The following is a 13,343-nucleotide window of genomic DNA, read 5'->3' on the forward strand; positions in this document are numbered from 1 at the left end:
TGTTTGCTAGTTAAATCTATTCTGAAAATTCTACAGGTCTAGTCCTGCAGTGTTGCTGGATACTTTGCTGGATGATAAATTGCCCCAGAAGTTATTGCGATGAATGATAATGTTGTTTTGAGACCATTTTCAAGTAACATAATGGAAGAATTAATCCAAAGAGATCAATAAGCGTTAAACTCTGATGAGCATTTAACAACTGGAACTGGAAGACATTTTAAATATCCAAAATGAATAAACGAAACAATAAATAGAGTGAATTATGAAGTCTCTGTTAACCAAAGCACTAGACTGAAGACATCCGTCATCCAGCTTTTGGTAGAAAGAGGAAAAGAAAAGAGACAAAAAAGGATAATGCAAATGGAAATGACTGAGTTTGTTTTCATTTATCATGCGATTAACTGATTTATTGCTTATTGTTGTTGTAGGTCTGTAGAGGTCACGTAAATAAAGAGCTGTGGTCTGGTTGAGGAAACCGAGAGACGATAAACGAAATCTCTCACACCAGCTGTCAGAGGCAAAGTTTAGAAACTTATTTCCTAATTTTTGGAGCACTAACAATAACGACACGAAAAAGAAGCTATTTAGACTTAGCCGAAGTCTTAAGTCGAATTCACTGGAGAGGAGAAAACCTCTTCGGTACACATCATCGCACTTCACATTCACTGACGTCCACAGGAAGTTACGCCTACCAGCTCTGAAATAAGGAGAATAAATTAAAAAAAACTTTTTTTTTTGGGAGAAAAACAGAAACGTCAACTTCAGCTAAAAACGCAGAAATGAATAAACGTCAGAATATCTGCTGTGAATCTGTCACTTTTGAACTTTTCCTCCTCTCAGAATCAAATATTTCATAAACTTATTTAGACTAAACACAAATTCATAGCTCTAGAAAGAATTGCCTTTCTTTTCTGTTGAATGAACCCCATGACTCCGTTGTGTCGCACGCCGTCTCTCCGACGTTCAGCGTCGACGTAGCGGTAGGAGCTGTGGAACCCATTCTCCAGTCTGGAGACGTTCACCTCCCCCTCGTCACTTTCCTGCTTACACTTAAACTAGTGAATCATCAGCGTCGCTCCCTCCCTCTTCTGTTAACTGCAGTTTCCTCGCCTGTACACTCACACATGAAAAAAAAAACATCCGTTGACAGCCTAAGAAAGAACACCACCTATAAGACGGCGAGACGTAAGTGAGGGTAGAGGAACCGCCATAGAACAGCCATATGTGGTCTAGATTTTTTTAGTTTTTGCATAATTGTGACGGAAGAAAAATATTTACTTCATAAACGCCGCCTTGCATCTTTCAAAAAGCATCCGTCCTTTGATAATTACGAGCCGTGTTTATAAACAGCTGCTGCAAATGAACGGATAGTAACTCAGAACAGAAATGATTATTAGAATAAAAATGGTTAGAAACTATTAAGCTGGACAATCTAAATCAGTGCTTGATGCTTTCCTATTATATTATGTATTACTTTTTCTGTGTGACTCAGAGGGAATTAAAAGTCAGCAATAAACAAGAACAGAATAAAAAATTTGAAAAAATCATGCTTTTTAAAAAAAATAAATAAAAATGTTGTCAGTGACAGAGCTACAGAATGAAAGCTGGAGTTGAGAAGTGAAAGCAGCAGAGCTTATAGTGACCCGCAAAGTTTAAAAACTGAAATTAAAAAAATGACTAGTAAGAGTCACAGAACTGACTTGATGTAAAGAAATTAATAAACTTATGACTGATGAACTACTGATCATATTTACTTCAGTGGCCTGTCATTAGGAAAAGCTTATTTTATGTTCAACTACTTATTTTAAAAATAATTAGTCATTATTGTACTAATCGTCAAGATTTATCATCAACCATTAAATAACCATACAGCCCCACCTAACCATTAAAAACATATTCCTATAACCCTGATCTAAAATCATCAGCATTATTTAACCATTACCTCAATATTTTGCAATTATTAGACAATTTCTGTCCCCTATAGTTAAACCAAACAAAACATGCTAGTTTTGTGTTTTGTGATTTAGTGATTTGTGTGGAAAAAAAAGTTGGTGAGATTCATGATGACAACATTGCAATTTAAACCGAAAAAATGAAAAATAAAAATCTAGATTTTTTTTGAAAAGGTGTTTAGAACATCCCATAAATGAAATGGTCAAAAATAAATAGATGTATACATAAGAAATTTATAATTTACTTTCTATATTTCACATAAAGCCTTTGTAACTGCTAAATATGTTCCAGTATCTGGATGTCTGGACACGTTCAGCGCCGACTGTGTTAAATGAACTCTACCAGCATATTGGTCTGGACAGTACACCCAAACCCAAACCTTCCCATCTTCGTTCAAACACCGGATCCTGCAAATCCTCCATCAGTTTTGTGATTTAGCATATTAGTTAGAAATTAATTTACTATTATTTCACTAATAGGAACAATTTTTGTGTTTTCTAAAAATGAATTTATGCTTCAAAATCTGCTACTAACTATTAGTTAACCTATAATTAATAGTTCCTTAAAACTTTGGAAAACTTGCAAAACTTGTAAAACTCTGTAACTCGTGATAAGATATGCATAAAGTGATAATTAGGAAACATTTTCATGTCCACTTAAAGTAAAGTCACATATCAGAAGTCGTTATTATCGTTAACTAACAGTTCTTTTAGTGTTTCATTCTTGGACAAACATTTCTTTGGGAAATCAGACATAGGTATCTGTTGTTAATAATTTGTTAACTATTCATTCATCTTCACAAACTATCAGAGAATATTTTGTGTCCACTAATTATGTGCTAAATGAAGTCAACTTCCACATCAATATCTGTTATTAATAGATAATTACACATTAATTTATCATTACCTACCCATTGGGAATCTCACTAAGTAAGAGTAGAAATACCTCAACTTATTTTTACTCATTAAAAAGTAAAAAAAGAAAAGAAAAGCCTATAAAGCCTCACAAGACGCATATAACACATACATAAAATTATTAGAGAATAAGACATTTTAAACATAACACTTTTCCAAACCACTTGTGTTCAAAAAGCGGTTTGTTAGAACAGTAATACTTAGGTAATGTGTATATGTTAGAACAAAGTAAAGTACTTTCAATGACTATGTTATGGTAACAATACTTATGAACAAACACTTTAACATAACCTGTAGGTTCCTGTGTGGCTGCTGCCATTTTGTTTAAAACATGTCTGTTAAAGTCAAATGTAGTGTGTCGTAAAACTACTAAAAGTAACTTTTTTTTCTCTCCAAAAGAAAGTTAATCAGGTAAATGTAACTGAATAAATGTAACTACTTAATACTCATATCTCCTTTTAAGAAACAATTTAGAGTTCCTTCAAGTGAGGTAATGCATGATTGTTATGATATGCAGTTTTCTTGTTTTAGGGTCCCATCAAAAATCCTAAAATGAAAAGACGAATGACTTCCACAGCTACTAATGAGAAAACGAGGGTGTTTATTCCAAAGGAAAAACGGAAGTGATTCATTGATCATCTTTGAGAATACTCAAACTGATTCACCGAATAATGACCAGAGGAAAAATGGCTTCATTAGCAGAGTAAGATGGGGAATTAGAGTTAACCTTTTTATTTTCCCAGTTCTCTCCTGCCAGACTTAATTGCTCGCTCTTCCTTTCTGGCACTTTACACCTCCAAAGCAATTTCATCTGCCCTGAAACGTGCTCCACAAACACAAATAGGACTAGTGGGTAGCATAGCTGCACCCAATAAAAAGCCAGCACCCTCCCCCCCCCCCCCCCTGCCTCCCCCCTCTCGCGGAACCCTGAGCGTCCTCCTGTTGACTGCGGCTCCTCAATGACGTCAGAGTCCACGTACATCATCCATGTAGGTGATGCTTCTGAATGAATGAGTGTCCCCTCCCATCTCCATTACTAGTACTACGGGACGTCTATAAGAGCAGATCACCGGGGCAGCCCGCTGAATTTTATGAGATACCGGAAAACGGATGCGGGACTTGGACAGAAATCCGAATCAGAGCCCTTTTTCTTCTTCTTCTTTTTTAAATCAAGAAATAACCTTCATCGTCAACGATGCGCTTAGATAGAACGCAATTTGTAATTGTTTTTTGCCTGCATTTTTTTAAATAAAAGATTGTTTTTTAGAGGAAGTCGGGTTATTTTAAGAGTTTGATCGAGTCGTAAACCATTAAAACCGCCGTTGGACGGGTGAAGATTTTTTGTTTTAAAAAAGGTAAGTTATATTTTGTTCTACTTGCCCATTTCATTAATATTATTTTTATTTAATTATGCGTACAACACAGGCGTTACCCGAGTCTTGCATGACGAGAAGACTTAATATACGCGTAACCCGTTTTTTAGTGAAATCACCTGAATTTCCCTGTGCGTCTCACTCCGCGGATGTACGGTAGATTACAGCGGCTGGAAGTTGCTGCAGTGTGAGTCACTTTGGCGCACATGGGCAGTGACAACTGTGGAGAGGGGGAGAGGGGGGAAAAAAAGGAGAGTGACTTGTGGGGTGTAGGCAACGCTGGTCGCATGTTAACCAGACCGCGTGTCCGCAGATAATAAGACAGCGCATCACGACATGCGTGGGGGAGAGGTGGCGTGGCATTTCAGAGTTTTAACCACGTCGGTCTGCGCGGGACGTCCTAGTTCCATACATTCCCCGCGCGGCCAAAACCCGCTGCATTAAGCAACGGATGTGATTGGATGACCCAGTTTCTAAGGAACGAACCTGCATCACTTAGACGCCATATAAAGTGATCATTTCTCAAGCGGAGCCTCTTTTTTTTCTTCTTCTTATTTTTCCTTCTTTTCATGTTCAAATGACACAGTGACGCGCTGTTGAGATGAAGTCAATTTTGCGTCATTCCTGCGCACATGCGGGTAGCTTCCAATCAACCGGCAGCAAAGCGTTAAAGAGACACAGCTACAGTCGCCTGTGTGCGGGCATAACCTGCATTGCGTTGCGTCTCTATGTGCCGGGGAGAGTGGAGAGAAGAGGGGAGGGGCTGGGGGAGGCCTAGTGCCTGCTGATGATGGGAGGAAAAAAAAAAACTCCCGAAGGTACCTCCTGGAAGAGGGGAGGTGGGTTGATGTGATCAGAATCACAATGAGCTCCGGTCAATAAGCGTCTCCCTCAGTTTTTAAATGTTAAATATCCACCTGCGCCGTGGGGGGAGGAGCGGAGGGTGAGGGGGAAACCACGCAGTGTTGAGGCGGGACACGCGGAGGCCGGAGCGGCGGCGCGAGGCATACAGAGGATCAGCGTGTCGCTGTCCGCGGTGCTGGAAGTGGGCTAAACCCTGGAATTAGACTTTACGGAAAAACAATGTTACACTGCAGGTCGCCAATAGTACAGCAAAATAAAGACGTTATTAGATGACTTGTCGCCAGTGTTTAGTTTTTTTTTTTCCTCCATTTTACTCAAATTGTACAATCATCTTTAAACAGGCTACCACGCATGTCACTCTCCTTTATAAGTTTCCGGTTTGTTTGACGCTGTTAACTCCCTGACATTTGCCTCACGGAAAGCACATGTCCGCTTTATCCAGTATTTACGGTCATGTCCTCGCCGTTTCGTAAGTTTGTAGTTTTGGTCGCTTCCCAGCCAGAGCCGCCAGCCGAGCCGCGTTGACAACCGAAGTTATTCACTAGAATCGTCTCAGGGTTTACGGGAAGGAAACTGACGTCTGCCAATATGAAATTGCTCATTGTTGCTTTAATTCCTTAATAATAATAATAATAATAATAATAATAATAATAATAATAATAATAATAATAATAATAATAATAATAATAAAACATTTAAAAAACGCATTGGCATTTTATTCCTTCCTACTTTAATTTTTTTATCTGTTGTAATCTAATCTGTTAATAAACCCTCACCTTAATGCTTTCCATCATTATCTAATTTGTAGTTCTGGTCGTTTCATACCCAAAACTACGTTGATTGATGTCAATTTATACCCGCAAAGGCTACGTTTAGAAACACCAAAGACTTAAATTAATTTTCTATGGTCTGTTTAAAGTCTACTCTAAGACTGTGTGGTTAAATGAGTCATCTAAATAATATATACCAGCAAGAGTTCGTTTGACATTATGACTAGATTGATCATTAGTCATAATGTTCAGATTTCATAACAGACAATTGGCCCAAAAGGAATTAGAACAAAAATATTCAGACATTGGGTGAAACGCAGATATTTAAATAAACTTCTGTACAACTAAATTGAAATTGTTTGAGATTTAAGCATCATGAACATTACAAAGAAAACCCAACTGATGCACAATGATTTCAGTAGGTTCAAAATACTATGTTGCACGGAATGAAAAGGGTAAAGGTCAAAGGGTAACATGGAGCCCCTGAGGTTCCATTTTATTACTCTCTAAACTTTTGTATGACAAAAACTGAACCTTAACAGAATAAAGTTTAATTACCAAAACAAATGAACTGATATGGGAAGAGTTAAAGCATGTAGATACGCAATGAAAGCAGGAAGTGACTCAACAGCAAAGCATGTAGGTAGATGATGGAGGCAGAGTGTTGACCAGGCCGTCTCCAGCAACATGGATGATGTTCATGCATCGTTTCTTTACTAGTTATAAATGCAAACTTATACATTTAATTATCATAAACAAGTTCAGATCGGTGAAAACCTCTGACGACCAATTTCCACTTCAACCTTCCTTCTCTGGTGAGTTTTATGTTTGCATGAAAAAACAAACTTCCCTCTTTGAGCCACTTTTTTCTTTCTTTTTTTTTTTCTTCCAGCACAAGGACAGATCTGTCAAATTGAGCGCCCAGGCGAACTGCGATGTCCTGACGTCAGCTCCACAGATACCCAGCCGGGCTTGCATAAGCTCCCAGCATCGGCCCCGTCTCCCTGTGTTCCTGTCTGGGCCCTGTCTTGTGGCTGACTCATCCATAACCGGCATGGAAATCGATACGACAAACACGACAACAAGTGGGCTATGTAACTGTCCTGTCTGGCCGTGCGTATGACAAGCCTTAGGGCCGCTGCCAATGGTGTGTGTGTGTGTGTGCTGCTCTGAGCATTGTGTCACTCGGTTTTGTTTAAATCAAAACTGTTTTGCACTTTACACCTTTGATTTGTTTGTGTGGCACCGTCATTCTAAAACAATAATAATAAAACAAGGTTGGACCTTTTGCACTTCCCCCTTTTTGCATGTCAGCGGCTCCCTCCAAGCCCGATCTGAACCCACTTTGCCTCAAGTCAGAGCATCAATACCTTGGCTCTAGACTGCTTACTGCTAAACCTGACCAGAAGTACAGTAACAGTCTACAGTCATGGCTACTGACGCCTGGCGAACCTCTGCACAGCGAGTGTGACTCTGATGAGCTGCGTGGAGCACCGAGGCTGCACACAAACACACACACAGAAACACACACACACAAACACACACACACACACGCACGCACGCGCAAACGTGTCAACGTCAGCGGTTACCACAGCCAACCCTCCTCTTCCCTCCTGCTGTCTCCATGGCAACCGTGGCATTAGATTGTTACTGTAGCAACAGCACCACTGGTAACAGTCTACAGCCATGGTCGCTAGGGGGCAATACACACACCTAAAACCAGATTATTGGCGACACGGAGGAAAAGACTGCATGTCTTAATTTCAGGGGATCAAAGTGGGACTTATGTAATGCATTTGACGAACTAAAGAGTCTGAGTGGCAGTCGGGTGAATTCAGAATGAGATTATCTTGGTGTTTGAGGTAGATTCATCTGGCTGACAGCTGCTGCTGATTCCACTATTTTACCTGGTTTCTTTGAATGTGTGCAAATTGGAATAAGATTATTTTTTTTTTCTCTAAATAAAGAATTAATCACAAGCCCCAGAGAACTGATGTTTTCTTTGTGTTTTTTCCCTAGTAATTTTAATGCATTTTTTCATTTTGGTCACAGTGCAAATGACGTGTTGATTATGCTGACATAGCAACGCTTGGTCGTAGCCTTTTCAGTGAAAGGACTTTTGTTTCTGCGAGCTCCGGTGAATTCAAGCAGGACACAAACTCTTTATGCCAAATTGAACAAAAGCGCCTGATTATAATCAGCTGAACTTTTAATACCAGTGATTGACGTGGTTATGAAAAAAAAATAATAATAATAATAAAAATAAAAAAATGTTACAGTCTTTGCAATCCTTCAGCAGATATTGGCTGCAGATGATTAGAATGTCCTCATGTTTGGAAGAGTGAACTCTAACATTAAAGTTGATGCTGTTTGAAGTAAAACAGATGAGGAAGTATTGAAAAAAAAGGCCATAAATTATTAAAGAGGGTTCGACTCTGCTAGAATGTTTTATTTATTATCTAGACGTACTTAATTCTCTTACATTTTCTGTCTGTGAATGAGGTTGAAAAGTACATTTATGAAAATCAATTAACAAAACTGTGTAAAAATGTCTAAATACGGTTCAAACCGTCCAGTTTTTAAGGGGCTTGCTCTGATGGTAACTTTAAAACAATCACTATCTGACCTTGAGAAGTGTGTGTGTGTGCGTGGGCGTGTGTGTGAGGAAGGATTTTTCTATGGAAGAAATGTTCAATTTTATTTGTCTGGACGGTAAAGAAGTCACCATCATGAACAAGGATAAGTTCACATTTGTACAAAATGCTGATTTTCTTGTACAACAAAACGGACGGAAGATTTTTTTCCAAAAGGTTTTAGAAGTTTTAGGGTTTTTTTTTTAAAGTACAGAGGTTAAACATTAAAATCATGAAGATGTGGTGTGTTTTATCTCTTGCAGGTCTGCAATTACACTTAGCACAAATCAATACATGTTCAAATATTTAATGTTATGAAAATAATTTTAAGATAAAACAGTCTGATAATGTCATCTGTTATCTGTCAAGTCCTGGTTATGTCTTTCTGAAGTTACTTTATGGTTATTCATTTTGGATTAAGTATTTTTCGCAAAAGATTCCCCTTTTAGGTAAAAAACATCCATGTATTGTCTTTGACTAAACAGCATACGGTATCTGGCTAATGGAAAACTTTAGACATTTAGACAGCTTAGCCATTTAACAATTAAGTTATTTTCTATGAAAAAGAACTGAACTGATCTTTTTCATAACTGAGCTGTTATGAAAAAGTAGTTTAGTTAAAAATCCTTTAATGCCTGAAAGATTTAAACTCCCCAAACATAATTTTACATGCAAATGTCCTATTTAATAGCAATCTGAGACAAAACACAGAAGTCAATCTCGATGTTCGGATAAAAAAAAAAAAAAATAAAAAAAGTTGGAGAATGAGAAAGGAGAAAGTTGCTTTCATACACGTTATGTCGAATCTGGTTTTTAAGGTTTCAGCATTTCTCCTGCAGCTTCACAGGTCAAATAGCAGCACTATGGAGTAAAGGTGAAAGGTGAAAGCTTTGAATCTCGTCAGAGTTTCATTCGGTGTCAGGACACGACATGTTGAAAAAGATGCCGACTTCAGTGACAGGCTTGTGTTCTGGTGGCACTTTGGCCGGATAATCTGGGACAGGCTGACCTCCTACGCAGAATTAGTCATCTCTTTACAACACTTCTCTTTTTTTTTTTTCACTAAAGATTCTTATTCAACCTGCTAGCAACCTTCCGCCCCACTGCTGTTTGGCCGTCCAGGCTGCTGCTTCTTGTTCTTCTCTCCCACACACACACACACACACACGCACGCGCGCACACACACACACACGCAGTCAGCAGCCTCTACTCAGGATTATTGTTCAAATCTTCACATGCATGCTGTAGTTTGTTCAAAGTGGCAAATGTTAAAGAATTGGATGGGTTTGAAATAAACGCAACAGGCTGTTTGGCTGAACTTGAATATAAAAGCTAAACAATTACAGCTCAGTTCATCTTTGAACAGATTTTTTTTTTCTGGTTAATTCTGCATAGAAAAAAAATGGGCCTGCAGTGGATGTGTTACCCTCTCCAGACAATCGTCTCAGAAATGCACAAATCACAGAAAAACGCAGTGACTTCTCTTACTGCGGCTCTTCATCTGAAATTGAAATTGCACCTGCTGAGCCACGTCAGATTTCCACCATCACAGCGACGGCGCATTGAAAGAACAGAGGTTCTCTGCTGTGAACCAAACGTGGATTTTTTTTTCTTCTTCACATCTTTTTCTCTAAGCTTCTCTCAGCTTCTCACGCGCGGTGTTCTGACAGACAAGAGAACAGACCGCTTTAAACAAATCGTTTTCTGCAATCCAGAAAATGATAGGAGCAAAAAAAAGAAAAAAAAAAAACCAGAAACAAATTGAAGAAAATACATGAGGACTATAGCTTCTAAGGACAAGGTGGAAAGAAGACGCTTTATTTATTTATTATGTATAATGTAATACTCAAGGAAGATCTCTGTTCTTCCATTAATATATCTGTATGTGTTTTATATCTTCTTTTTTTTAAGATTTGAAATGACGGATAAAAAATTCAATCTGTCTTGATGAATGAGCATTAATTCCTGATTCATTCTGTATTTTCAGTACAAGGATGCCACACAATTCCATTAAAAAGGATTTAATACAAAAATATATGATCCCAAACAAAAGGCTGGTATTTTGCAATTACTGCTCAATGGGGCTAAAATCACGCTGCCTGATGTGCAGAGGGCTGCTGACCACCTGGGGTCAGCGAGAGAAGGCGGTGACTCAGCTTTTCCTGAGTCACAGACGCAAAAACAACTAAACGCACCGGGAGCGACGGCGTGATTTTCCCTCCTACAGGTAAAAGAGTCATAAGTAGGCAAGCCACGTAAAATGTACACAAGTGCCAATTATGAATTTATATAAATATGGGTTCATTTCCATCAACTCCTTTTGTTCTGGGAATGAACTGAATTGCCATTTTGTTTCAGACTGGCAATCATTCAGAACTACACAGAGAAGGTGAATTTGTGACCTGCGGTGTACAACACCTGTGATTTTTCTTTTTCTTTGTACTCCACATCAAAACTGACAAACTCTCAAGAGTTGAAAAGAGTGAAATGACAGGTCTAAGTTGTTAAACGGTGCAGTTCGGAGTCGAGTTCCTCTGATGTGCAGGAGCAGGGAAACAAGTAAGCAATGACAACCGACTATGTCAGAGAGGAACGTCCACTCTGCCTGGTCTCTCCACAGAGAGAAGTCTGCAAATAAGGCAGGCAAACAGCGACACTCCGTGGTCACCCAGTTACCGACACGACAAGATGTTTAGATGACAGATGGATTACAGCGATGTGGGAAGATAACTCAAATAACAAAAGATAAAAATCCACATTATAGAGGATATAATGTCCTGAAAGAAAACATTACACAACACTTTCCATATCTTCGTTATCCATGTTCCAATTGTTGGAGCTGGTGATTGCAAAAGATGCATTTAGAAATATTACGCAGTTCATAAACCCTGGGTCTGAGTTGCAGTGGTTACACTTTCTAATTATTAGACATCACAAAAAACAAATAGTTCAGTCCCTGAATGTGCAAAGTTGGTAGAGAAGTCAAACATATAAAGAAGAGAATTGTATCTTTGATTGCAGTGAAAAGGGCATCTGCAAAGAGTCTCTTAAACAAAAACAAACAAAAATATTACATTTTATAAACTTTCCAAGTATGCTAAGCCTTTTTCTTGGTCTGTCACCTAAAATTTCAATGAACAAAATAAAACTTTGTGGCTATAAAGTTACCAAATGTAAAGAAGTTACGGGTTATAAATACCTTTCCAAGTTGCAGAACTTCTACTTTTCCAGCTGAGGGATACTGAGAATCTCTCACACATCATGGAAGATTACACTGCTGGTATCATTTTGTTGGTATTTTTGCTGTTAACTACCTGAATTGTGTTTTACATCTGCGGCACACCAGAGGTCAGTTTTTCCTAAAAAAAAAATAAAAAAAGAAAGACTCATCTAAGAAATAAAGTTCAGTGTCTTTCTCCTTAATTGATCTATTGCCTAAAGACATAAGAAGCAGTTAAGTGCATAACTGAAATAAAAGTCTTTAACTTATTTAAGGAGAGTTAAAGGTTTAATTCCAATGTTAAGATTTATTTTCAAATAAATCTTCAACAAATCAGATTTAGTGAGGATTTTAGTGAATCTTGATTTCACTAAAATCCTTTCAAATGATTAATTGAGTTACTATTAATTGTGGCTTAATTGTTTGTTAGACTGAACTGAGGTTCAATATTTCAACCAATCACATCCATTTAGTGTTGTAGTTTGGCCTCCGTGCAGCAGAGGGCACCGCTGGTCATCCTGAAGTGGAGTCAGCTAACACAGAAACAAAATAGATGGCAGCTATCCCAGAACAGGAAAGAAATACTGTCCACACATGTTCCGGTGTGAGATGTATTGGAGAATTAAAGTGATTGCAAATAACATTTTTAACAGAAGCAAAATGCATTTTATGCGGTTCAGTTTTGAAATAGAAAACTGAATCTCAATTTTTTTAGTCAGCTGACTCAAAAAAAAAAAAAAAGTTAATATATAATGATGTGCTTCTTTTTTAAAATTCAGAATATGATAAATGTATTCATTTATGTATTGGAAAGACAGTCGATCCTTTTGATATGTCAGAAAACTCAGGTTTTTGTGAAAATGGTTGCTTGTTATCGTTGCTCTAAGCTAGGGTGACCAAACGTCCGTATTTCCCGGGACATGTCCGTATTTCACGTCCTGTCTCGGGCGTCCCGTGATATTTTTAGAAATAAATTTATTATTTATTTAAATAAATAAATTTGCTATTTATTTAAATAAATAAATCTGTTATTTATTTAAATAAATAAATCTGTTATTTATTTAAATAATAGATTTAGTATTTATTTATATATGATAAATTTATTGTTTATTTATGAATAGATAAATGTATTATTTATTTATTTATTTATAAATAAATAAAAATATTTATTTATAAATCCTTTTATTATTTATTTATAAAGAAATTATTTATTTATTTATTTATTTGCTTGATATTCTATAATAAGGAACATCAAGCAAATGTTCTTTATTATTTTGGTTTATGATGGCCTTAGTTTGCATGGTTGGTTGCATTTATTTATCAAGCTGCAGCATAAGCACAAAAAGATGCCGTTGTTTCTTCAAAAAACACTATTAAGATAAAAATGGAAACTGCCAAACTTACCTCAAAAGTGCTCAAAGTAAAATTTAATTCTGGGAGAGTCGGAAGCTGTTGATCCATAATTGATTAGACGTTGGTATTTCAATCATTAGAATTCAACCACTAAACAAAATTGATTTAAAGAAAAGTTTTCAACATTGGTTAATTGACTAGAATTGGATGATTGATATTTGATCCACCATCAGTCATCGACCTTAATGGCAAAAAAAAAAAAT

The sequence above is a fragment of the Gambusia affinis genome, linkage group LG06 (genome assembly GCF_019740435.1).
Source record: "Gambusia affinis linkage group LG06, SWU_Gaff_1.0, whole genome shotgun sequence".
Classification (NCBI taxonomy): Eukaryota; Metazoa; Chordata; class Actinopteri; order Cyprinodontiformes; family Poeciliidae; genus Gambusia; species Gambusia affinis.